The sequence below is a fragment of the Lepisma saccharinum genome, chromosome 11 (assembly GCF_977018435.1).
Source record: "Lepisma saccharinum chromosome 11, izLepSacc3.1, whole genome shotgun sequence".
Taxonomy (NCBI): Eukaryota; Metazoa; Arthropoda; class Insecta; order Zygentoma; family Lepismatidae; genus Lepisma; species Lepisma saccharinum.
Window position 1 is genome coordinate 71162811 of NC_139239.1, and position 20902 is coordinate 71183712.

At 39.5% G+C, this 20902-nt stretch overlaps 47 non-coding genes across 47 annotated transcripts; all 47 read left to right on the top strand.

The window, feature by feature from the left end:
- Positions 1–22: 22 nt before the first annotated feature.
- On the top strand, positions 23–95 carry TRNAF-GAA (transfer RNA phenylalanine (anticodon GAA)). Its single transcript has one exon. It is a non-coding gene; the product is annotated as a tRNA-Phe (tRNA).
- A 272-nt stretch (positions 96–367) lies between these two features.
- Positions 368–440, top strand: TRNAF-GAA (transfer RNA phenylalanine (anticodon GAA)). Its single transcript has one exon. It is a non-coding gene; the product is annotated as a tRNA-Phe (tRNA).
- Positions 441–540: 100 nt separating this feature from the next.
- Positions 541–613, top strand: TRNAF-GAA (transfer RNA phenylalanine (anticodon GAA)). Its single transcript has one exon. It is a non-coding gene; the product is annotated as a tRNA-Phe (tRNA).
- A 100-nt stretch (positions 614–713) lies between these two features.
- TRNAY-GUA (transfer RNA tyrosine (anticodon GUA)) lies at positions 714–786 on the top strand. Its single transcript has one exon. It is a non-coding gene; the product is annotated as a tRNA-Tyr (tRNA).
- A 273-nt stretch (positions 787–1059) lies between these two features.
- Positions 1060–1132, top strand: TRNAF-GAA (transfer RNA phenylalanine (anticodon GAA)). Its single transcript has one exon. It is a non-coding gene; the product is annotated as a tRNA-Phe (tRNA).
- A 273-nt stretch (positions 1133–1405) lies between these two features.
- Positions 1406–1478, top strand: TRNAF-GAA (transfer RNA phenylalanine (anticodon GAA)). Its single transcript has one exon. It is a non-coding gene; the product is annotated as a tRNA-Phe (tRNA).
- A 231-nt stretch (positions 1479–1709) lies between these two features.
- TRNAY-GUA (transfer RNA tyrosine (anticodon GUA)) lies at positions 1710–1782 on the top strand. The gene has a single exon. It is a non-coding gene; the product is annotated as a tRNA-Tyr (tRNA).
- Positions 1783–2401: 619 nt separating this feature from the next.
- TRNAF-GAA (transfer RNA phenylalanine (anticodon GAA)) lies at positions 2402–2474 on the top strand. Its single transcript has one exon. It is a non-coding gene; the product is annotated as a tRNA-Phe (tRNA).
- A 446-nt stretch (positions 2475–2920) lies between these two features.
- Positions 2921–2993, top strand: TRNAY-GUA (transfer RNA tyrosine (anticodon GUA)). The gene has a single exon. It is a non-coding gene; the product is annotated as a tRNA-Tyr (tRNA).
- Positions 2994–3266: 273 nt separating this feature from the next.
- On the top strand, positions 3267–3339 carry TRNAF-GAA (transfer RNA phenylalanine (anticodon GAA)). Its single transcript has one exon. It is a non-coding gene; the product is annotated as a tRNA-Phe (tRNA).
- Positions 3340–3612: 273 nt separating this feature from the next.
- On the top strand, positions 3613–3685 carry TRNAF-GAA (transfer RNA phenylalanine (anticodon GAA)). Its single transcript has one exon. It is a non-coding gene; the product is annotated as a tRNA-Phe (tRNA).
- Positions 3686–3916: 231 nt separating this feature from the next.
- Positions 3917–3989, top strand: TRNAY-GUA (transfer RNA tyrosine (anticodon GUA)). Its single transcript has one exon. It is a non-coding gene; the product is annotated as a tRNA-Tyr (tRNA).
- Positions 3990–4608: 619 nt separating this feature from the next.
- On the top strand, positions 4609–4681 carry TRNAF-GAA (transfer RNA phenylalanine (anticodon GAA)). The gene has a single exon. It is a non-coding gene; the product is annotated as a tRNA-Phe (tRNA).
- A 273-nt stretch (positions 4682–4954) lies between these two features.
- Positions 4955–5027, top strand: TRNAF-GAA (transfer RNA phenylalanine (anticodon GAA)). Its single transcript has one exon. It is a non-coding gene; the product is annotated as a tRNA-Phe (tRNA).
- A 273-nt stretch (positions 5028–5300) lies between these two features.
- On the top strand, positions 5301–5373 carry TRNAF-GAA (transfer RNA phenylalanine (anticodon GAA)). Its single transcript has one exon. It is a non-coding gene; the product is annotated as a tRNA-Phe (tRNA).
- A 100-nt stretch (positions 5374–5473) lies between these two features.
- Positions 5474–5546, top strand: TRNAF-GAA (transfer RNA phenylalanine (anticodon GAA)). Its single transcript has one exon. It is a non-coding gene; the product is annotated as a tRNA-Phe (tRNA).
- A 352-nt stretch (positions 5547–5898) lies between these two features.
- Positions 5899–5971, top strand: TRNAF-GAA (transfer RNA phenylalanine (anticodon GAA)). The gene has a single exon. It is a non-coding gene; the product is annotated as a tRNA-Phe (tRNA).
- A 1308-nt stretch (positions 5972–7279) lies between these two features.
- On the top strand, positions 7280–7352 carry TRNAF-GAA (transfer RNA phenylalanine (anticodon GAA)). Its single transcript has one exon. It is a non-coding gene; the product is annotated as a tRNA-Phe (tRNA).
- Positions 7353–7452: 100 nt separating this feature from the next.
- On the top strand, positions 7453–7525 carry TRNAF-GAA (transfer RNA phenylalanine (anticodon GAA)). Its single transcript has one exon. It is a non-coding gene; the product is annotated as a tRNA-Phe (tRNA).
- Positions 7526–8660: 1135 nt separating this feature from the next.
- TRNAF-GAA (transfer RNA phenylalanine (anticodon GAA)) lies at positions 8661–8733 on the top strand. Its single transcript has one exon. It is a non-coding gene; the product is annotated as a tRNA-Phe (tRNA).
- A 100-nt stretch (positions 8734–8833) lies between these two features.
- On the top strand, positions 8834–8906 carry TRNAF-GAA (transfer RNA phenylalanine (anticodon GAA)). Its single transcript has one exon. It is a non-coding gene; the product is annotated as a tRNA-Phe (tRNA).
- A 446-nt stretch (positions 8907–9352) lies between these two features.
- TRNAF-GAA (transfer RNA phenylalanine (anticodon GAA)) lies at positions 9353–9425 on the top strand. The gene has a single exon. It is a non-coding gene; the product is annotated as a tRNA-Phe (tRNA).
- Positions 9426–9697: 272 nt separating this feature from the next.
- Positions 9698–9770, top strand: TRNAF-GAA (transfer RNA phenylalanine (anticodon GAA)). Its single transcript has one exon. It is a non-coding gene; the product is annotated as a tRNA-Phe (tRNA).
- Positions 9771–10044: 274 nt separating this feature from the next.
- On the top strand, positions 10045–10117 carry TRNAF-GAA (transfer RNA phenylalanine (anticodon GAA)). The gene has a single exon. It is a non-coding gene; the product is annotated as a tRNA-Phe (tRNA).
- Positions 10118–10390: 273 nt separating this feature from the next.
- Positions 10391–10463, top strand: TRNAF-GAA (transfer RNA phenylalanine (anticodon GAA)). The gene has a single exon. It is a non-coding gene; the product is annotated as a tRNA-Phe (tRNA).
- A 100-nt stretch (positions 10464–10563) lies between these two features.
- Positions 10564–10636, top strand: TRNAF-GAA (transfer RNA phenylalanine (anticodon GAA)). Its single transcript has one exon. It is a non-coding gene; the product is annotated as a tRNA-Phe (tRNA).
- Positions 10637–10867: 231 nt separating this feature from the next.
- On the top strand, positions 10868–10940 carry TRNAY-GUA (transfer RNA tyrosine (anticodon GUA)). Its single transcript has one exon. It is a non-coding gene; the product is annotated as a tRNA-Tyr (tRNA).
- Positions 10941–11221: 281 nt separating this feature from the next.
- TRNAF-GAA (transfer RNA phenylalanine (anticodon GAA)) lies at positions 11222–11294 on the top strand. The gene has a single exon. It is a non-coding gene; the product is annotated as a tRNA-Phe (tRNA).
- A 273-nt stretch (positions 11295–11567) lies between these two features.
- TRNAF-GAA (transfer RNA phenylalanine (anticodon GAA)) lies at positions 11568–11640 on the top strand. The gene has a single exon. It is a non-coding gene; the product is annotated as a tRNA-Phe (tRNA).
- Positions 11641–11740: 100 nt separating this feature from the next.
- Positions 11741–11813, top strand: TRNAF-GAA (transfer RNA phenylalanine (anticodon GAA)). Its single transcript has one exon. It is a non-coding gene; the product is annotated as a tRNA-Phe (tRNA).
- Positions 11814–11913: 100 nt separating this feature from the next.
- Positions 11914–11986, top strand: TRNAF-GAA (transfer RNA phenylalanine (anticodon GAA)). Its single transcript has one exon. It is a non-coding gene; the product is annotated as a tRNA-Phe (tRNA).
- Positions 11987–12217: 231 nt separating this feature from the next.
- TRNAY-GUA (transfer RNA tyrosine (anticodon GUA)) lies at positions 12218–12290 on the top strand. Its single transcript has one exon. It is a non-coding gene; the product is annotated as a tRNA-Tyr (tRNA).
- A 619-nt stretch (positions 12291–12909) lies between these two features.
- On the top strand, positions 12910–12982 carry TRNAF-GAA (transfer RNA phenylalanine (anticodon GAA)). The gene has a single exon. It is a non-coding gene; the product is annotated as a tRNA-Phe (tRNA).
- Positions 12983–13783: 801 nt separating this feature from the next.
- On the top strand, positions 13784–13856 carry TRNAF-GAA (transfer RNA phenylalanine (anticodon GAA)). The gene has a single exon. It is a non-coding gene; the product is annotated as a tRNA-Phe (tRNA).
- Positions 13857–14640: 784 nt separating this feature from the next.
- TRNAF-GAA (transfer RNA phenylalanine (anticodon GAA)) lies at positions 14641–14713 on the top strand. The gene has a single exon. It is a non-coding gene; the product is annotated as a tRNA-Phe (tRNA).
- Positions 14714–15117: 404 nt separating this feature from the next.
- Positions 15118–15190, top strand: TRNAF-GAA (transfer RNA phenylalanine (anticodon GAA)). The gene has a single exon. It is a non-coding gene; the product is annotated as a tRNA-Phe (tRNA).
- Positions 15191–15463: 273 nt separating this feature from the next.
- On the top strand, positions 15464–15536 carry TRNAF-GAA (transfer RNA phenylalanine (anticodon GAA)). The gene has a single exon. It is a non-coding gene; the product is annotated as a tRNA-Phe (tRNA).
- Positions 15537–15809: 273 nt separating this feature from the next.
- TRNAF-GAA (transfer RNA phenylalanine (anticodon GAA)) lies at positions 15810–15882 on the top strand. Its single transcript has one exon. It is a non-coding gene; the product is annotated as a tRNA-Phe (tRNA).
- A 100-nt stretch (positions 15883–15982) lies between these two features.
- On the top strand, positions 15983–16055 carry TRNAF-GAA (transfer RNA phenylalanine (anticodon GAA)). The gene has a single exon. It is a non-coding gene; the product is annotated as a tRNA-Phe (tRNA).
- A 446-nt stretch (positions 16056–16501) lies between these two features.
- Positions 16502–16574, top strand: TRNAF-GAA (transfer RNA phenylalanine (anticodon GAA)). The gene has a single exon. It is a non-coding gene; the product is annotated as a tRNA-Phe (tRNA).
- Positions 16575–17193: 619 nt separating this feature from the next.
- On the top strand, positions 17194–17266 carry TRNAY-GUA (transfer RNA tyrosine (anticodon GUA)). The gene has a single exon. It is a non-coding gene; the product is annotated as a tRNA-Tyr (tRNA).
- A 273-nt stretch (positions 17267–17539) lies between these two features.
- Positions 17540–17612, top strand: TRNAF-GAA (transfer RNA phenylalanine (anticodon GAA)). Its single transcript has one exon. It is a non-coding gene; the product is annotated as a tRNA-Phe (tRNA).
- A 963-nt stretch (positions 17613–18575) lies between these two features.
- On the top strand, positions 18576–18648 carry TRNAF-GAA (transfer RNA phenylalanine (anticodon GAA)). Its single transcript has one exon. It is a non-coding gene; the product is annotated as a tRNA-Phe (tRNA).
- A 100-nt stretch (positions 18649–18748) lies between these two features.
- Positions 18749–18821, top strand: TRNAL-UAA (transfer RNA leucine (anticodon UAA)). Its single transcript has one exon. It is a non-coding gene; the product is annotated as a tRNA-Leu (tRNA).
- A 273-nt stretch (positions 18822–19094) lies between these two features.
- On the top strand, positions 19095–19167 carry TRNAF-GAA (transfer RNA phenylalanine (anticodon GAA)). Its single transcript has one exon. It is a non-coding gene; the product is annotated as a tRNA-Phe (tRNA).
- A 446-nt stretch (positions 19168–19613) lies between these two features.
- TRNAF-GAA (transfer RNA phenylalanine (anticodon GAA)) lies at positions 19614–19686 on the top strand. Its single transcript has one exon. It is a non-coding gene; the product is annotated as a tRNA-Phe (tRNA).
- A 965-nt stretch (positions 19687–20651) lies between these two features.
- Positions 20652–20724, top strand: TRNAF-GAA (transfer RNA phenylalanine (anticodon GAA)). The gene has a single exon. It is a non-coding gene; the product is annotated as a tRNA-Phe (tRNA).
- Positions 20725–20902: the final 178 nt, after the last annotated feature.

Sequence of the window (20902 nt, forward strand, 5' to 3'; positions counted from 1 at the left end):
TGTATTACGTCAATGCCTATCAGCCGAAATAGCTCAGCTGGGAGAGCGTTAGACTGAAGATCTAAAGGTCCCTGGTTCGATCCCGGGTTTCGGCAAGATCATCTCATTTTATTCACAATACTGTAAACGTATTATGCTTATGAATTACAAACTTCACGCTCATTGGAAGCTATTGTATTACTTGAAGGTTTACCAGTAGAAATAACTCAGCTGGGAGAGCGTTGGACTGAAGATTTAAAGGTCCCTGGTTCGATTCCGGGTTGCGGCAAGAGGATCTCATTTCATTCACTATATTTAACGTACTAATTTTATAAACATACAAACTTCAGACTCACTCGAAGGTATTGTATTACGTCAATGCCTATCAGCCGAAATAGCTCAGCTGGGAGAGCGTTAGACTGAAGATCTAAAGGTCCCTGGTTCGATCCCGGGTTTCGGCAAGAACATCTCATTTTGTTCACATTACTGTAAACGTATTATTCTTATGAATTACAAACTTCATGCTCATTGGAAGATATTGCATTACTTCAAGGTTTATCAGCCGAAATAGCTCAGCTGGAAAAGCGTAAGACTGAAGATCTAAAGGTCCCTGGTTCGATCCCGGGTTTCGGCAAGAACATCTCATTTTGTTCACATTACTGTAAACGTATTATTCTTATGAATTACAAACTTCACGCTCACTGGAAGGTTTTGTATTACTTCAATGCCTATCAGCCGAAATAGCTCAGCTGGGAGAGCCTTAGACTGTAGATCTAAATGTCCCTGGTTCGATCCCGGGTTTCGGCAAGAGCATCTCATTTTATTCAAAATATTGTAATGTACTATTCTTATAAACGTACAAACTTCAGATTCACTGGAAGGTATTGTATTACTTCAATACTTATCAGCCGAAATAGCTCAGCTGGAAAAGCGTTAGCCTGAAGATGTAAAGGTCCCTGGTTCTATCCCGGGTTTCGGCAAGAGCATCTCATTTTGTTCACAATACTGTAAACGTATTATTCTTATGAATTACAAACTTCACGCTCATTGGAAGGTATTGTATTACTTGAAGGTTTATCAGCCGAAATAGCTCAGCTGGGAGAGCGTTAGACTGAAGATCTAAAAGTCCCTGGTTCGATCCCGGGTTTCGGCAAGAGCATCTCATTTTATTCACAATACTGTAAACGTATTATTCTTATGAATTACAAACTTCACGCTAATTGGAAGGTATTGTATTACTTGAAGGTTTATCAGCCGAAATAGCTCAGCTGGGAGAGCGTTACACTGAAGTTCTAAAAGTCCCTGGTTCGATCCCGGGTTTCGGCAACAGCATCTCATTTTGTTCACAATACTGTAAACGTATTATTCTTATGAATTACAAACTTCATGCTCACTGGAAGGTATTGTATTACTTCAATGTTTATCAGCCGAAATAGCTCAGCTGGGAGAGTGTTAGACTGAAGATTTAAAGGTCCCTGGTTCGATCCCGGGTTTCGGCAAGAGCATCTCATTTTATCACGCTCACTGGAAGGTATTGTATTACTTCAACGACTATCAGCCTAAATAGTTCAGCTGGGAGAGCGTTAGACCGAAGATCTAAAGGTCCCTGGTTCGATCCTGGGTTTCGGCAAGAGCATCTCATTTTATTCACAATATTGTAAACGTATTATTCTTATGAATTACAAACTTCACGCTCACTGGAAGGTTTTGTATTACTTCAATGCCTATCAGCCGAAATAGCTCAGCTGGGAGAGCGTTAGACTGTAGATTTAAATGTCCCTGGTTCGATCTCGGGTTTCGGCAAGAACATCTCAGTTTTTTCACAATACTGTAAACGTATTATTCTTATGAATTTCAAACTTCACGCTCATTGGAAGCTATTGAATTACTTGGAGTTTTATCAGCCGAAATAGCTCATCTGGGAGAGGGTTAGACTGAAGATCTAAAGGTCCCTAGTTCGATCACGGGTTTCGGCAAGAGCATCTCATTTTATTCACAATACTGTAAACATTTTATTCTTATGAATTAGAAACTTCAGATTCACTGGAAAGTATTGTATTACTTCAATACTTATCAGCCGAAATAGCTCAGCTGGGAAAGCGTAGCACTGAAGGTCTAATTTTCCCTGGTTTGATCCCGGGTTTCGGCAGGAACATCTCATTTTATTCACGTTACTGTAAACGTATTATTCTTATGATTTACAAACTTCACGCTCACTGGAAGATATTGTATTACTTCAATGCTTATCAGCCGAAATAGCTCAGCTGGGAGAGCGTTGGATTGAAGGTCTAATGTTCCATGGTTCGATCCTGGGTTTCGGCAAGAGCTACTCAATCTATTCACAATATTGTAAACGTAATATTCTTATGAATTACAAACTTCACGCTCACTGGAAGATATTGTATTACTTCAATGCTTATCAGCCGAAATAGCTCAGCTGGGAGAGCGTTAGACTGAAGATCTAAATATCCCTGGTTCGATCCCGGGTTTCGGCAAGAACATCTCATTTTATTCACAATATTGAAAACGTATTATTCTTATGAATTACAAACTTCACGCTCACTGGAAGGTTTTGTATTACTTCAATGCCTATCAGCCAAAATAGCTCAGCTGGGAGAGCGTTAGACTGAAGGTCTAAATGTCCCTGGTTCGATCCCGGGTTTCGGCAAGGTCATCTCATTTTATTCACAATACTGTAAACGTATTATTCTTATGAATTACAAACTTCACGCTCATTGGAAGCTATTGTATTACTTGAAGGTTTATCAGCCGAAATAGCTCAGCTGGGAGAACTTTAGACTGAAGAGCTAGAGGTCCCTGGTTCGATCCCGGGTTTCGGCAAGAGCATCTCATTTTGTTGACAATAGTGTAAACGTATTATTCTTATGAATTACAAACTTCATGCTCATTGGAAGCTATTGCATTAGTTCAAGGTTTATCAGCCGAAATAGCTCAGCTGGGAGAACTTTAGACTGTAGATCTAAATGTCCCTGGTTCGATCCCGGGTTTCGGCAAGAGCATCTCATTTTATTCAAAATATTGTAATGTACTATTCTTATAAACGTACAAACTTCAGATTCACTGGAAGGTATTGTATTACTTCAATACTTATCAGCCGAAATAGCTCAGCTGGAAAAGCGTTAGCCTGAAGATGTAAAGGTCCCTGGTTCTATCCCGGGTTTCGGCAAGAGCATCTCATTTTGTTCACAATACTGTAAACGTATTATTCTTATGAATTACAAACTTCACGCTCATTGGAAGGTATTGTATTACTTGAAGGTTTATCAGCCGAAATAGCTCAGCTGGGAGAGCGTTAGACTGAAGATCTAAAAGTCCCTGGTTCGATCCCGGGTTTCGGCAAGAGCATCTCATTTTATTCACAATACTGTAAACGTATTATTCTTATGAATTACAAACTTCACGCTAATTGGAAGGTATTGTATTACTTGAAGGTTTATCAGCCGAAATAGCTCAGCTGGGAGAGCGTTACACTGAAGTTCTAAAAGTCCCTGGTTCGATCCCGGGTTTCGGCAACAGCATCTCATTTTGTTCACAATACTGTAAACGTATTATTCTTATGAATTACAAACTTCATGCTCACTGGAAGGTATTGTATTACTTCAATGTTTATCAGCCGAAATAGCTCAGCTGGGAGAGTGTTAGACTGAAGATTTAAAGGTCCCTGGTTCGATCCCGGGTTTCGGCAAGAGCATCTCATTTTATCACGCTCACTGGAAGGTATTGTATTACTTCAACGACTATCAGCCTAAATAGTTCAGCTGGGAGAGCGTTAGACCGAAGATCTAAAGGTCCCTGGTTCGATCATGGGTTTCGGCAAGAGCATCTCATTTTATTCACAATATTGTAAACGTATTATTCTTATGAATTACAAACTTCACGCTCACTGGAAGGTTTTGTATTACTTCAATGCCTATCAGCCGAAATAGCTCAGCTGGGAGAGCGTTAGACTGTAGATTTAAATGTCCCTGGTTCGATCTCGGGTTTCGGCAAGAACATCTCAGTTTTTTCACAATACTGTAAACGTATTATTCTTATGAATTTCAAACTTCACGCTCATTGGAAGGTATTGAATTACTTGGAGTTTTATCAGCCGAAATAGCTCATCTGGGAGAGGGTTAGACTGAAGATCTAAAGGTCCCTAGTTCGATCACGGGTTTCGGCAAGAGCATCTCATTTTATTCACAATACTGTAAACATTTTATTCTTATGAATTAGAAACTTCAGATTCACTGGAAAGTATTGTATTACTTCAATACTTATCAGCCGAAATAGCTCAGCTGGGAAAGCGTAGCACTGAAGGTCTAATTTTCCCTGGTTTGATCCCGGGTTTCGGCAGGAACATCTCATTTTATTCACGTTACTGTAAACGTATTATTCTTATGATTTACAAACTTCACGCTCACTGGAAGATATTGTATTACTTCAATGCTTATCAGCCGAAATAGCTCAGCTGGGAGAGCGTTGGATTGAAGGTCTAATGTTCCATGGTTCGATCCTGGGTTTCGGCAAGAGCTACTCAATTTATTCACAATATTGTAAACGTAATATTCTTATGAATTACAAACTTCACGCTCACTGGAAGATATTGTATTACTTCAATGCTTATCAGCCGAAATAGCTCAGCTGGGAGAGCGTTAGACTGAAGATCTAAATATCCCTGGTTCGATCCCGGGTTTCGGCAAGAACATCTCATTTTATTCACAATATTGAAAACGTATTATTCTTATGAATTACAAACTTCACGCTCACTGGAAGGTTTTGTATTACTTCAATGCCTATCAGCCAAAATAGCTCAGCTGGGAGAGCGTTAGACTGAAGGTCTAAATGTCCCTGGTTCGATCCCGGGTTTCGGCAAGGTCATCTCATTTTATTCACAATACTGTAAACGTATTATTCTTATGAATTACAAACTTCACGCTCATTGGAAGCTATTGTATTACTTGAAGGTTTATCAGCCGAAATAGCTCAGCTGGGAGAACTTTAGACTGAAGATCTAAAGGTCCCTGGTTCGATCCCGGGTTTCGGCAAGAGCATCTCATTTTGTTGACAATAGTGTAAACGTATTATTCTTATGAATTACAAACTTCATGCTCATTGGAAGATATTGCATTAGTTCAAGGTTTATCTGCAGAAATAGCTCAGCTGGAAAAGCGTTAAACTGAAGATCTGAAGGTCCCTGGTTCGATCCCGGGTTACGGCAAAAGCATCTCATTTTGTTCACAATACTGTAAACGTATTATTCTTATGAATTACAAACTTCACGCTCACTGGAAGGTTTTGTATTACTTTAATGCCTATCAGCCGAAATAGCTCAGCTGGGAGAGCGTTAGACTGAAGGTCTAAATGTCCCTGGTTCGATCCCGGGTTTCGGCAAGGTCATCTCATTTTATTCACAATACTGTAAACGTATTATTCTTATGAATTACAAACTTCACGCTCATTGGAAGCTATTGTATTACTTGAAGGTTTATCAGCCGAAATAGCTCAGCTGGGAGAACTTTAGACTGAAGATCTAAAGGTCCCTGGTTCGATCCCGGGTTTCGGCAAGAGCATCTCATTTTGTTGACAATAGTGTAAACGTATTATTCTTATGAATTACAAACTTCATGCTCATTGGAAGATATTGCATTAGTTCAAGGTTTATCAGCAGAAATAGCTCAGCTGGAAAAGCGTTAAACTGAAGATCTGAAGGTCCCTGGTTCGATCCCGGGTTACGGCAAGAGCATCTCATTTTGTTCACAATACTGTAAACGTATTATTCTTATGAATTACAAACTTCACGCTCATTGGAAGCTATTGTATTACTTGAAGGTTTATCAGCCGAAATTCTTATGTAATTCTTATGAATTACAAACTTCACGCTCACTGGAAGGTATTGTATTACTTCAATGTTTATCAGCCGAAATAGCTCAGCTGGGAGAGCGTTAGACTGAAGATCTAAATGTCCCTGGTTCGATCCCGGGTTTCGGCAAGAGCATTTCATTTTATTCACATTACTGTAAACGTATTATTCTTATGAATTACCAACTTCACTCTCACTGGAAGGTATTGTATTACTTCGAGGTTTATCAGCCGAAATAGCTCTGCTGGGAGAGCGTTAGACTGAACATCTAAAGGTCCCTGGTTCGATCCCGGGTTTCGGCAAGAACATCTCATTTTATTCACTATACTGTAAACGTATTATTCTTATGATTTACGAACTTCATGCTCACTGAAAGGTATTGTATTACTTCAAGGTTTATCAGCAGAAATAGCTCAGCTGGAAAAGCTTTAGACTGAAGATCTAAAGGTCCCTGGTTCGATCCCGTGTTTCGGCAAGGACATCTCATTTTATTCACAATACTGTAAACGTATTATTCTTATGAGTTACAAACTTTACGCTCACTGGAAGGTATTGTATTACTTGAAGATTTATCAGCCGAAATAGCTCAGCAGGGAGAGCGTTAGACTGAAGATCTAAAGGTCCCTGGTTCGATCCCAGTTTCGGCAAGAACATGTCATTTTTTTTCACAATACTGTAAACGTATTATTCTTATGAGTTACAAACTTCACGCTCACTGGAAGGTATTGTATTACTTGAAAGTTTATCAGCCGAAATAGCTCAGCTGGGAGAGCGTTAGACTGAAGATCTAAATGTCCCTGGTTCGATCCAGGTTTCGGCAAGAGCATCTCATTTTATTCACGTTACTGTAAACGTATTATTCTTATGAATTACAAACTTCACGCTCACTGGAAGGTATTGTATTACTTGAAAGTTTATCAGCCAAAATAGCACAGCTGGGAGAGCCTTAGACTGAAGATCTAAAGGTCCCTGGTTCGATCCCGGGTTTCGGCAAGATCATCTCATTTTATTCACAATACTGTAAACGTATTATTATTATGAATTACGAAATTCACGCTCACTGGAAGCTTTTGTATTACTTCAAGGTTTATCAGCCGAAATAGCTCAGCTGGGAGAGCGTTAGACTGAAGATCTAAAGGTCCCTGGTTCGATCCCAGTTTCGGCAAGAACATGTCATTTTTTTCACAATACTGTAAACGTATTATGCTTATGAATTACAAACTTCACGCTCATTGGAAGCTATTGTATTACTTGAAGGTTTATCAGTAGAAATAACTCAGCTGGCAGAGCGTTGGACTGAAGATTTAAAGGTCCCTGGTTCGATTCCGGGTTGCGGCAAGAGCATCTCATTTCATTCACTATATTTAACGTACTAATTTTATAAACATACAAACTTCAGACTCACTCGAAGGTATTGTATTACGTCAATGCCTATCAGCCGAAATAGCTCAGCTGGGAGAGCGTTAGACTGAAGATCTAAAGGTCCCTGGTTCGATCCCGGGTTTCGGCAAGAACATCTCATTTTATTCACAATGCTGTAAACGTATTATTATTATGAATTACGAAATTCACGCTCACTGGAAGCTTTTGTATTACTTCAAGGTTTATCAGCCGAAATAGCTCAGCTGGGAGAGCGTTAGACTGAACATCTAAAGGTCCCTGGTTCGATCCCGGGTTTCGGCAAGAACATCTCATTTTATTCACTATACTGTAAACGTATTATTCTTATGATTTACGAACTTCATGCTCACTGAAAGGTATTGTATTACTTCAAGGTTTATCAGCAGAAATAGCTCAGCTGGAAAAGCTTTAGACTGAAGATCTAAAGGTCCCTGGTTCGATCCCGTGTTTCGGCAAGGACATCTCATTTTATTCACAATACTGTAAACGTATTATTCTTATGAGTTACAAACTTTACGCTCACTGGAAGGTATTGTATTACTTGAAGATTTATCAGCCGAAATAGCTCAGCAGGGAGAGCGTTAGACTGAAGATCTAAAGGTCCCTGGTTCGATCCCAGTTTCGGCAAGAACATGTCATTTTTTTTCACAATACTGTAAACGTATTATTCTTATGAGTTACAAACTTCACGCTCACTGGAAGGTATTGTATTACTTGAAAGTTTATCAGCCGAAATAGCTCAGCTGGGAGAGCGTTAGACTGAAGATCTAAATGTCCCTGGTTCGATCCAGGTTTCGGCAAGAGCATCTCATTTTATTCACGTTACTGTAAACGTATTATTCTTATGAATTACAAACTTCACGCTCACTGGAAGGTATTGTATTACTTGAAAGTTTATCAGCCAAAATAGCACAGCTGGGAGAGCCTTAGACTGAAGATCTAAAGGTCCCTGGTTCGATCCCGGGTTTCGGCAAGATCATCTCATTTTATTCACAATACTGTAAACGTATTATTATTATGAATTACGAAATTCACGCTCACTGGAAGCTTTTGTATTACTTCAAGGTTTATCAGCCGAAATAGCTCAGCTGGGAGAGCGTTAGACTGAAGATCTAAAGGTCCCTGGTTCGATCCCAGTTTCGGCAAGAACATGTCATTTTTTTCACAATACTGTAAACGTATTATGCTTATGAATTACAAACTTCACGCTCATTGGAAGCTATTGTATTACTTGAAGGTTTATCAGTAGAAATAACTCAGCTGGCAGAGCGTTGGACTGAAGATTTAAAGGTCCCTGGTTCGATTCCGGGTTGCGGCAAGAGCATCTCATTTCATTCACTATATTTAACGTACTAATTTTATAAACATACAAACTTCAGACTCACTCGAAGGTATTGTATTACGTCAATGCCTATCAGCCGAAATAGCTCAGCTGGGAGAGCGTTAGACTGAAGATCTAAAGGTCCCTGGTTCGATCCCGGGTTTCGGCAAGAACATCTCATTTTATTCACAATACTGTAAACGTATTATTATTATGAATTACGAAATTCACGCTCACTGGAAGCTTTTGTATTACTTCAAGGTTTATCAGCCGAAATAGCTCAGCTGGGAGAGCGTTAGACTGAAGATCTAAAGGTCCCTGCTTCGATCCCGGGTTTCGGCAAGAGCATCTCATTTTGTTCACAATACTGTAAACGTATAATTCTTATGAATTACAAACTTCACGCTCACTGGAAGGTATTGTATTACTTGAAGGTTTATCAGCCGAAATAGCTCAGCTGGGAAAGCGTTAGATTGAAGGTCTAATGTTCCCTGGTTCGATTCCGGGTTTCGGAAAGAGCTACTCATTTTGTTCACAATACTGTAAACGTATTATTCTTATGAATTACAAACTTCACGCTCACTGGAAGCTTTTGTATTACTTCAATGCCTATCAGCCGAAATAGCTCAGCTGGGAGAGCGTTAGACTGAAGATCTAAAGGTCCCTGGTTCGATACCGGGTTTCGCCAAGAGCATCTCATTTTGTTCACAATACTGCAAACGTATTATTCTTATGAATTACAAACTTCACGCTCACTGGAAGGTTTTGTATTACTTTAATGCCTATCAGCCGAAATAGCTCAGCTGGGAGAGCGTTAGACTGAAGATCTAAAGGTCCCTGGTTCGATCCCGGGTTTCGGCAAGATCATCTCATTTTATTCACAATACTGTAAACGTATTATGCTTATGAATTACAAACTTCACGCTCATTGGAAGCTATTGTATTACTTGAAGGTTTATCAGTAGAAATAACTCAGCTGGGAGAGCGTTGGACTGAAGATTTAAAGGTCCCTGGTTCGATTCCGGGTTGCGGCAAGAGCATCTCATTTCATTCACTATATTTAACGTACTAATTTTATAAACATACAAACTTCAGACTCACTCGAAGGTATTGTATTACGTCAATGCCTATCAGCCGAAATAGCTCAGCTGGGAGAGCGTTAGACTGAAGATCTAAAGGTCCCTGGTTCGATCCCGGGTTTCGGCAAGAGCATCTCATTTTGTTCACAATACTGTAAACGTATTATTCTTATGAATTACAAACTTCATGCTCATTGGAAGATTTTGCATTACTTCAAGGTTTATCAGCAGAAAAAGCTCAGCTGGAAAAGCGTTAGACTGAAGATCTAAAGGTCCCTGGTTCGATACCGGGTTTCGGCAAGAGCATCTCATTTTGTTCACAATACGGTAAAGGTATTATTCTTATGAATTACAAACTTCACGCTCACTGGAAGGTTTTGTATTACTTTAATGCCTAATCAGCCGAAATAGCTCAGCTGGGAGAGCGTTAGACTGAAGATGTAAAGGTCCCTGGTTCGATCCCGGGTTTCGGCAAGAGCATCTCATTTTGTTCACAATACTGTAAACGTATTATTCTTATGAATTACAAACTTCATGCTCATTGGAAGATATTGCATTACTTCAAGGTTTATCAGCAGCAATAGCTCAGCTGGAAAAGCGTTAGACTGAAGATCTAAAGGTCCCTGGTTCGATCCCGGGTATCGGCAAGAGCATCTCATTTTGTTCACAATACGGTAAACGTATTATTCTTATGAATTACAAACTTCACGCTCACTGGAAGGTTTTGTATTACTTTAATGCCTATCAGCCGAAATAGCTCAGCTGGGAGAGCGTTAGACTGAAGATCTAAAGGTCCCTGATTCGATCCCGGGTTTCGGCAAGAGCATCTCATTTTATTCACAATACTGTAAACGTATTATTCTTATGAATTACAAGCTTCATGCTCATTGGAAGATATTGCATTACTTCAAGGTTTATCAGCAGAAATAGCTCAGCTGGAAAAGCGTTAGACTGAAGATCTAAAGGTCCCTGGTTCGATCCCGGGTTTCGGCAAGAGCATCTCATTTTATCACGCTCACTGGAAGGTATTGTATTACTTCAACGACTATCAGCCTAAATAGTTCAGCTGGGAGAGCGTTAGACCGAAGATCTAAAGGTCCCTGGTTCGATCCTGGGTTTCGGCAAGAGCATCTCATTTTATTCACAATACTGTAAGCGTATTATTCTTATGAATTACAAACTTCACGCTGACTGGAAGGTTTTGTATTACTTTAATGCCTATCAGCCGAAATAGCTCAGCTGGGAGAGCGTTAGACTGTAGATCTAAATGTCCCTGGTTCGATCCCGGGTTTCGGCAAGAGCATCTCATTTTATTCAAAATATTGTAATGTACTATTCTTATAAACGTACAAACTTCAGATTCACTGGAAGGTATTGTATTACTTCAATACTTATCAGCCGAAATAGCTCAGCTGGGAGAGCGTTGCACTGAAGGTCTAATGTTCCCTGGTTCGTTCCCGGGTTTCGGCAAGAATATCTCATTTTATTCACAATACTGAAAACGTATTATTCTTATGAATTACAAACTTCACGCTCACAGGAAGGTATTGTATTATTGTATTACTTGAAGGTTGATCAGTCGAAATAGCTTAGCTGGGAGAGCGTTAGACTGAAGATCTAAAGGTCCCTGGTTCGATCCCGGGTTTCGGCAAGATCATCTCATTTTGTTCACAATACTGTAAACGTATTATTTTTATGAATTACAAACTTCATGCTCATTGGAAGATATTGCATTACTTCAAGGTTTATCAGCAGAAATAGCTCAGCTGGAAAAGCGTTAGACTGAAGATGTAAAGGTCCCTGGTTCTATCCCGGGTTTCGGCAAGAGCATCTCATTTTGTTCACAATACTGTAAACGTATTATTCTTATGAATTACAAACTTCACGCTCATTGGAAGGTATTGTATTACTTGAAGGTTTATCAGCCGAAATAGCTCAACTGGGAGAGCGTTAGACTGAAGATCTAAAAGTCCCTGGTTCGATCCCGGGTTTCGGCAAGAGCATCTCATTTTATTCACAATACTGTAAACGTATTATTCTTATGAATTACAAACTTCACGCTAATTGGAAGGTATTGTATTACTTGAAGGTTTATCAGCCGAAATAGCTCAGCTGGGAGAGCGTTAGACTGAAGTTCTAAAAGTCCCTGGTTCGATCCCGGGTTTCGGCAACAGCATCTCATTTTGTTCACAATACTGTAAACGTATTATTCTTATGAATTACAAACTTCATGCTCACTGGAAGGTATTGTATTACTTCAATGTTTATCAGCCGAAATAGCTCAGCTGGGAGAGTGTTAGACTGAAGATCTAAAGGTCCCTGGTTCGATCCCGGGTTTCGGCAAGAGCATCTCATTTTATCACGCTCACTGGAAGGTATTGTATTACTTCAACGACTATCAGCCTAAATAGTTCAGCTGGGAGAGCGTTAGACCGAAGATCTAAAGGTCCCTGGTTGGATCCCGGGTTTCGGCAAGAGCATCTCATTTTATTCACAATACTGTAAACGTATTATTCTTATGAATTACAAACTTCACGCTCACTGGAAGGTTTTGTATTACTTCAATGCCTATCAGCCGAAATAGCTCAGCTGGGAGAGCGTTAGACTGTAGATCTAAATGTCCCTGGTTCGATCTCGGGTTTCGGCAAGAACATCTCAGTTTTTTCACAATACTGTAAACGTATTATTCTTATGAATTTCAAACTTCACGCTCATTGGAAGGTATTGAATTACTTGGAGTTTTATCAGCCGAAATAGCTCATCTGGGAGAGGGTTAGACTGAAGATCTAAAGGTCCCTAGTTCGATCCCGGGTTTCGGCAAGAGCATCTCATTTTATTCACAATACTGTAAACATTTTATTCTTATGAATTAGAAACTTCAGATTCACTGGAAAGTATTGTATTACTTCAATACTTATCAGCCGAAATAGCTCAGCTGGGAAAGCGTAGCACTGAAGGTCTAATTTTCCCTGGTTTGATCCCGGGTTTCGGCAGGAACATCTCATTTTATTCATGTTACTGTAAACGTATTATTCTTATGAATTACAAACTTCACGCTCACTGGAAGATATTGTATTACTTCAATGCTTATCAGCCGAAATAGCTCAGCTGGGAGAGCGTTGGATTGAAGGTCTAATGTTCCATGGTTCGCTCCTGGGTTTCGGCAAGAGCTACTCAATTTATTCACAATATTGTAAACGTAATATTCTTATGAATTACAAACTTCACGCTCACTGGAAGATATTGTATTACTTCAATGCTTATCAGCCGAAATAGCTCAGCTGGGAGAGCGTTAGACTGAAGATCTAAATATCCCTGGTTCGATCCCGGGTTTCGGCAAGAACATCTCATTTTATTCACAATATTGAAAATACTGTAAACGTATTATTCTTATGAATTTCAAACTTCACGCTCATTGGAAGGTATTGAATTACTTGGAGTTTTATCAGCCGAAATAGCTCATCTGGGAGAGGGTTAGACTGAAGATCTAAAGGTCCCTAGTTCGATCGCGGGTTTCGGCAAGAGCATCTCATTTTATTCACAATACTGTAAACATTTTATTCTTATGAATTAGAAACTTCAGATTCACTGGAAAGTATTGTATTACTTCAATACTTATCAGCCGAAATAGCTCAGCTGGGAAAGCGTAGCACTGAAGGTCTAATTTTCCCTGGTTTGATCCCGGGTTTCGGCAGGAACATCTCATTTTATTCACGTTACTGTAAACGTATTATTCTTATGAATTACAAACTTCACGCTCACTGGAAGATATTGTATTACTTCAATGCTTATCAGCCGAAATAGCTCAGCTGGGAGAGCGTTGGATTGAAGGTCTAATGTTCCATGGTTCGCTCCTGGGTTTCGGCAAGAGCTACTCAATTTATTCACAATATTGTAAACGTAATATTCTTATGAATTACAAACTTCACGCTCACTGGAAGATATTGTATTACTTCAATGCTTATCAGCCGAAATAGCTCAGCTGGGAGAGCGTTAGACTGAAGATCTTAATATCCCTGGTTCGATCCCGGGTTTCGGCAAGAACATCTCATTTTATTCACAATATTGAAAACGTATTATTCTTATGAATTACAAACTTCACGCTCACTGGAAGGTTTTGTATTACTTCAATGCCTATCAGCCAAAATAGCTCAGCTGGGAGAGCGTTAGACTGAAGATCTGAAGGTCCCTGGTTCGATCCCGGGTTTCGGCAAGAGCATCTCATTTTGTTGACAATAGTGTAAACGTATTATTCTTATGAATTACAAACTTCATGCTCATTGGAAGATATTGCATTACTTCAAGGTTTATCAGCAGAAATAGCTCAGCTGGAAAAGCGTTGATCTGAAGGTCCCTGGTTCGATCCCGGGTTACGGCAAGAGCATCTCATTTTATTCACAATACTGTAAACGTATTATTCTTATGAATTACAAACTTCACGCTAATTGGAAGGTATTGCATTACTTCAAGGTTTATCAGCAGAAATAGCTCAGCTGGAAAAGCGTTAGACTGAAGATGTAAAGGTCCCTGGTTCTATCCCGGGTTTCGGCAAGAGCATCTCATTTTGTTCACAATACTGTAAACGTATTATTCTTATGAATTACAAACTTCACGCTCATTGGAAGGTATTGTATTACTTGAATGTTTATCAGCCGAAATAGCTCAGCTGGGAGAGCGTTGCACTGAAGATCTAAAAGTCCCTGGTTCGATCCCGGGTTTCGGCAAGAGCATGTCATTTTATTCACAATACTGTAAACGTATTATTCTTATGAATTACAAACTTCACGCTAATTGGAAGGTATTGTATTACTTGAAGGTTTATCAGCCGAAATAGCTCAGCTGTGAGAGCGTTAGACTGAAGTTCTAAAAGTCCCTGGTTCGATCCCGGGTTTCGGCAACAGCATCTCATTTTGTTCACAATACTGTAAACGTATTATTCTTATGAATTACAAACTTCATGCTCACTGGAAGGTATTGTATTACTTCAATGTTTATCAGCCGAAATAGCTCAGCTGGGAGAGTGTTAGACTGAAGATCTAAAGGTCCCTGGTTCGATCCCGGGTTTCGGCAAGAGCATCTCATTTTATCACGCTCACTGGAAGGTATTGTATTACTTCAACGACTATCAGCCTAAATAGCTCAGCTGGGAGAGCGTTAGACCGAAGATCTAAAGGTCCCTAGTTCGATCCCGGGTTTCGGCAAGAGCATCTCATTTTATTCACAATACTGTAAACATTTTATTCTTATGAATTAGAAACTTCAGGTTCACTGGAAAGTATTGTATTACTTCAATACTTATCAGCCGAAATAGCTCAGCTGGGAAAGCGTAGCACTGAAGGTCTAATTTTCCCTGGTTTGATCCCGGGTTTCGGCAGGAACATCTCATTTTATTCACGTTACTGTAAACGTATTATTCTTAAGAATTACAAACTTCACGCTCACTGGAAGATATTGTATTACTTCAATGCTTATCAGCCGAAATAGCTCAGCTGGGAGAGCGTTGGATTGAAGATCTAAATGTCCCTGGTTCGATCCCGGGTTTCGGCAAGGTCATCTCATTTTATTCACAATACTGTAAACGTATTATGCTTATGAATTACAAACTTCACGCTCATTGGAAGCTATTGTATTACTTGAAGGTTTATCAGCCGAAATAGCTCAGCTGGGACAACTTTAGACTGAAGATCTAAAGGTACCTGGTTCGTTCCCGGGTTTCGGAAAAAGCATCTCATTTTATTCACAATACTGTAAACGTATTATTCTTATGAATTACAAATTTCACGCTCATTGGAAGGTATTGTATTACTTGAAGGTTTATCAGCCGAAATAGCTCAGCTGGGAGAGCGTTAGACTGAAGATCTAAAAGTCCCTGGTTCGATCCCGGGTTTCGGCAAGAGCATGTCATTTTATTCACAATACTGTAAACGTATTATTCTTATGAATTACAAACTTCACGCTAATTGGAAGCTATTGTATTACTTGAAGGTTTATCAATAGAAATATCTCAGCTGGGAGAGCGTTAGACTGAAGATCTAAAAGTCCCTGGTTCGATCCCGGGTTTCGGCAAGAGCATCTCATTTTGTTCACAATACTGTAAACGTATTATTCTTATGAATTACAAACTTCATGCTCACTGGAAGGTATTGTATTACTTCAATGTTTATCAGCCGAAATAGCTCAGCTGGGAGAGTGTTAGACTGAAGATCTAAAGGTCCCTGGTTCGATCCCGGGTTTCGGCAAGAGCATCTCATTTTGTTCACAATACTGTAAACGTATTATTCTTATGAATTACAAACTTCATGCTCACTGGAAGGTATTGTATTACTTCAATGTTTATCAGCCGAAATAGCTCAGCTGGGAGAGTGTTAGACTGAAGATCTAAAGGTCCCTGGTTCGATCCCGGGTTTCGGCAAGAACATCTCAGTTAATTCACAATACTGTAAACGTATTATTCTTATGAATTACAAACTTCACGCTCATTGGAAGGTATTGAATTACTTGGAGTTTTATCAGCCGAAATAGCTCAACTGGGAGAGCCTTAGACTGAATATCTAAAGGTCCCTAGTTCGATCCCGGGTTTCGGCAAGAGCATCTCATTTTATTCACAATACTGTAAACATTTTATTCTTATGAATTAGAAACTTCAGATTCACTGGAAAGTATTGTATTACTTCAATACTTATCAGCCGAAATAGCTCAGCTGGGAAAGCGTTGCACTGAAGGTCTAATTTTCCCTGGTTTGATCCCGGGTTTCGGCAAGAACATCTCATTTTATTCACAATACTGTAAACGTATTATTCTTATGAATTACAAACTTCACGCTCACTGGAAGGTATTGTATTACTTCAATGTTTATCAGCCGAAATAGCTCAGCTGGGAGAGCGTTAGACTGAAGTTCTAAAGGTCCCTGGTTCGATCCCGGGTTTCGGCAAGAACATCTCATTTTATTCACAATATTGTAATGTACTATTCTTATAAACATACAAACTTCAGATTCACTGGAAGGTATTGTATTAATTCAATACTTATCAGCCGAAATAGCTCAGGTGGGAGAGCGTTGGACTGAAGGTCTAATGTTCCCTGGTTCGATTCCGGGTTTCGGCAAGAGCTACTCAATTTATTCACAATATTGTAAACGTATTATTCTTATGAATTACAAACTTCACGCTCACTGGAAGGTATTGTATTACTTCAATGTTTATCAGCCGAAATAGCTCAGCTGGGAGAGCGTTAGACTGAAGAACTAAATGTCCCTGGTTCGATCCCGGGTTTCGGCAAGAACGTCTCATTTTATTCACAATACTGTAAACGTATTATTCTTATGATTTACGAACTTCATGCTCACTGGAAGGTATTGTATTACTTCAACGACTATCAGCCTAAATAGCTCAGCTGGGAGAGCGTTAGACCGAAGATCTAAAGGTCCCTGGTTCGATCCCGGGTTTCGGCAAGAGCATCTCATTTTATTCACAATACTGTAAACGTATTATTCTTATGAATTACAAACTTCACGCTCACTGGAAGGTTTTGTATTACTTCAATGCCTATCAGCCGAAATAGCTCAGCTGGGAGAGCGTTAGACTGTAGATCTAAATGTCCGTGGTTCGATCCCGTGTTTCGGCATGAGCATCTCATTTTTTTCAAAATATTGTAATGTACTATTCTTATAAACGTACAAACTTCAGATTCACTGGAAGGTATTGTATTACTTCAATACTTATCAGCCGAAATAGCTCAGCTGGGAGAGCGTTGCACTGAAGGTCTAATGTTCCCTGGTTCGATCCCGGGTTTCGGCAAGAATATCTCATTTTATTCACAATACTGAAAACGTATTATTCTTATGAATTACAAACTTCACGCTCACAGGAAGGTATTTTATTACTTGAAGGTTGATCAGTCGAAATAGCTTAGCAGGGAGAGCGTTAGACTGAAGATCTAAAGGTCCCTGGTTCGATCCCGGGTTTCGGCAAGAGCATCTCATTTTGTTCACAATACTGTAAACGTATTATTCTTATGATTTACGAACTTCATGCTCACTGAAAGGTATTGTATTACTTCAAGGTTTATCAGCAGAAATAGCTCAGCTGGAAAGGCTTTAGACTGAAGATCTAAAGGTCCCTGGTTCGATCCCGTGTTTCGGCAAGGACATCTCATTTTATTCACAATACTGTAAACGTATTATTCTTATGAGTTACAAACTTCACGCTCACTGGAAGGTATTGTATTACTTGAAGGTTTATCAGCCGAAATAGCTCAGCAGGGAGAGCGTTAGACTGAAGATCTAAAGGTCCCTGGTTCGATCCCAGTTTCGGCAAGAACATGTCATTTTTTTCACAATACTGTAAACGTATTATTCTTATGAGTTACAAACTTCACGCTTACTGGAAGGTATTGTATTACTTGAAAGTTTATCAGCCGAAATAGCTCAGCTGGGAGAGCGTTAGACTGAAGATCTAAATGTCCCTGGTTCGATCCAGGTTTCGGCAAGAGCATCTCATTTTATTCACGTTACTGTAAACGTATTATTCTTATGAATTACAAACTTCACGCTCACTGGAAGGTATTGTATTACTTGAAAGTTTATCAGCCAAAATAGCACAGCTGGGAGAGCCTTAGACTGAAGATCTAAAGGTCCCTGGTTCGATTTCGGGCCTCGGCAAGAACATCTAATTTTATACACAATACTGTAAATGTATTATTGTTATGAATTACAAACTTCACGCTCACTGGAAGGTATTGTATTACTTCAAAGTTTATCAGCCGAAATAGCTCAGCCGGGAGATCGTTAGACTGAAGATCTAAAGGTCCTTAGTTCGATCCCGGGTTTCGGCAAGAACATCTCATTTTATTCACAATATTGTAAACGTATTATTCTTATGAATTACAAACTTCACGCTCACAGGAAGGTATTGTATTACTTGAAAGTTTATCAGCCGAAAAAGCTCAGCTGGGAGAGCTTTAGACTGAAGATCTAAAGGTCCCTGGTTCGATCCCGGGTTTCGGCAAGAACATCTCATTTTATTCACAATACTGTAAACGTATTATGCTTATGAATTACAAACTTCACGCTCACTGGAAGGTTTTGTATTACTTCAATGCCTATCAGCCGAAATAGCTCAGCTGGGAGAGCCTTAGACTTAAGATCTAAAGGTCCCTGGTTCGATCTCGGGTTTCGGCAAGAACATCTCATTTTATTCACAATACTGTAAACATTTTATTCTTATGAATTAGAAACTTCAGATTCACTGGAAAGTATTGTATTACTTCAATACTTATCAGCCGAAATAGCTCAGCTGGGAAAGCGTAGCACTGAAGGTCTAATTTTCCCTGGTTTGATCCCGGGTTTCGGCAAGAACATCTCATTTTATTCACAATACTGTAAACGTATTATTCTTATGAATTACAAACTTCACGCTCACTGGAAGGTATTGTATTACTTCAATGTTTATCAGCCGAAATAGCTCAGCTGGGAGAGCGTTAGACTGAAGATCTAAAGGTCCCTGGTTCGATCCCGGGTTTCGGCAAGAACATCTCATTTTATTCACAATATTGTAAACGTATTATTCTTATGAATTACAAACTTCACGCTCATTGGTAGGTATTGAATTACTTGGAGTTTTATCAGCCGAAATAACTCAACTGGGAGAGCGTTAGACTGAAGATCTAAAGGTCCCTAGTTCGATCCCGGGTTTCGGCAAGAGCATCTCATTTTATTCACAATACTGTAAACATTTTATTCTTATGAATTAGAAACTTCAGATTCACTGGAAAGTATTGTATTACTTCAATACTTATCAGCCGAAATAGCTCAGCTGGGAAAGCGTAGCACTGAAGGTCTAATTTTCCCTGGTTTGATCCCGGGTTTCGGCAAGAACATCTCATTTTATTCACAATACTGTAAACGTATTATTCTTATGAATTACAAACTTCACGCTCACTGGAAGGTATTGTATTACTTCAATGTTTATCAGCCGAAATAGCTCAGCTGGGAGAGCGTTAGACTGAAGATCTAAAGGTCCCTGGTTCAATCCCGGGTTTCGGCAAGAACATCTCATTTTATTCACAATATTGTAATGTACTATTCTTATAAACATACAAACTTCAGATTCACTGGAAGGTATTGTATTAATTCAATACTTATCAGCCGAAATAGCTCAGGTGGGAGAGCGTTGGACTGAAGGTCTAATGTTCCCTGGTTCGATTCCGGGTTTCGGCAAGAGCTACTCAATTTATTCACAATATTGTAAACGTATTATTCTTATGAATTACAAACTTCACGCTCACTGGAAGATATTGTATTACTTCAATGCTTATCAGCCGAAATAGAACAGCTGGGAGAGCGTTAGACTGAATATCTAAAGGTCCCTGGTTCGATCCCGGGTTTCAGCAAGAACATCTCATTTGATTCACAATACTGTAAACGTATTATTCTTATGATTTACGAAATTCACGCTCACTGGAAGGTATTGTATTACTTCAAAGTTTACAAGCCTAAATAGCTCAGCTGGGAGAGCGTTAGACTGAAGATCTAAATGTCCCTGGTTCGATCCCGGGTTTCGGCAAGAACATCTCATTTTATTCACAATATTGTAAACGTATTATTCTTATGAATTACAAACTTCACGGTCACTGGAAGGTATTGTATTACTTGAAAGTTTATCACCCGAAATAGCTCAGCTGGGAGAGCGTTAGACTGAAGATCTGAATGTCCCAGGTTCGATCCGGGGTTTCGGCAAGATCATCTCATTTTATTCACAATACTGTAAACGTATTATTCTTATGAATTACGAAATTCACGCTCACTGGAAGGTATTGTATTACTTCAAGGATTATCAGCCGAAATAGCTCAGCTGGGAGAGCGTTGGACTGAAGATCTAAAGGTTCCTGGTTCGATCCCGGGTTTGGGCAAGAACATCTCATTTTATTCAGAATATTGTAAACGTATTATTCTTATGAATTACGAAATTCACGCTCACTGGAAGGTATTGTATTACTTCAAGGTTTATCAGCCGAAATAGTTCAGCTGGGAGAGCGTTAGACTGAAAATCTGAAGGTCCTTGGTTCGATCCCGGGTTTCGGCAAGAGCATCTCATTTCATTCACAATACTGTAAACGTATTATTCTTATGAATTAGAAACTTCAGATTCACTGGAAAGTATTGTATTACGTCAATACCTATCAGCCGAAATAGCTCAGCTGGGAAAGCGTAGCACTGAAGGTCTAATGTTCCCTGGTTTGATCCCGGGTTTCGGCAAGAAC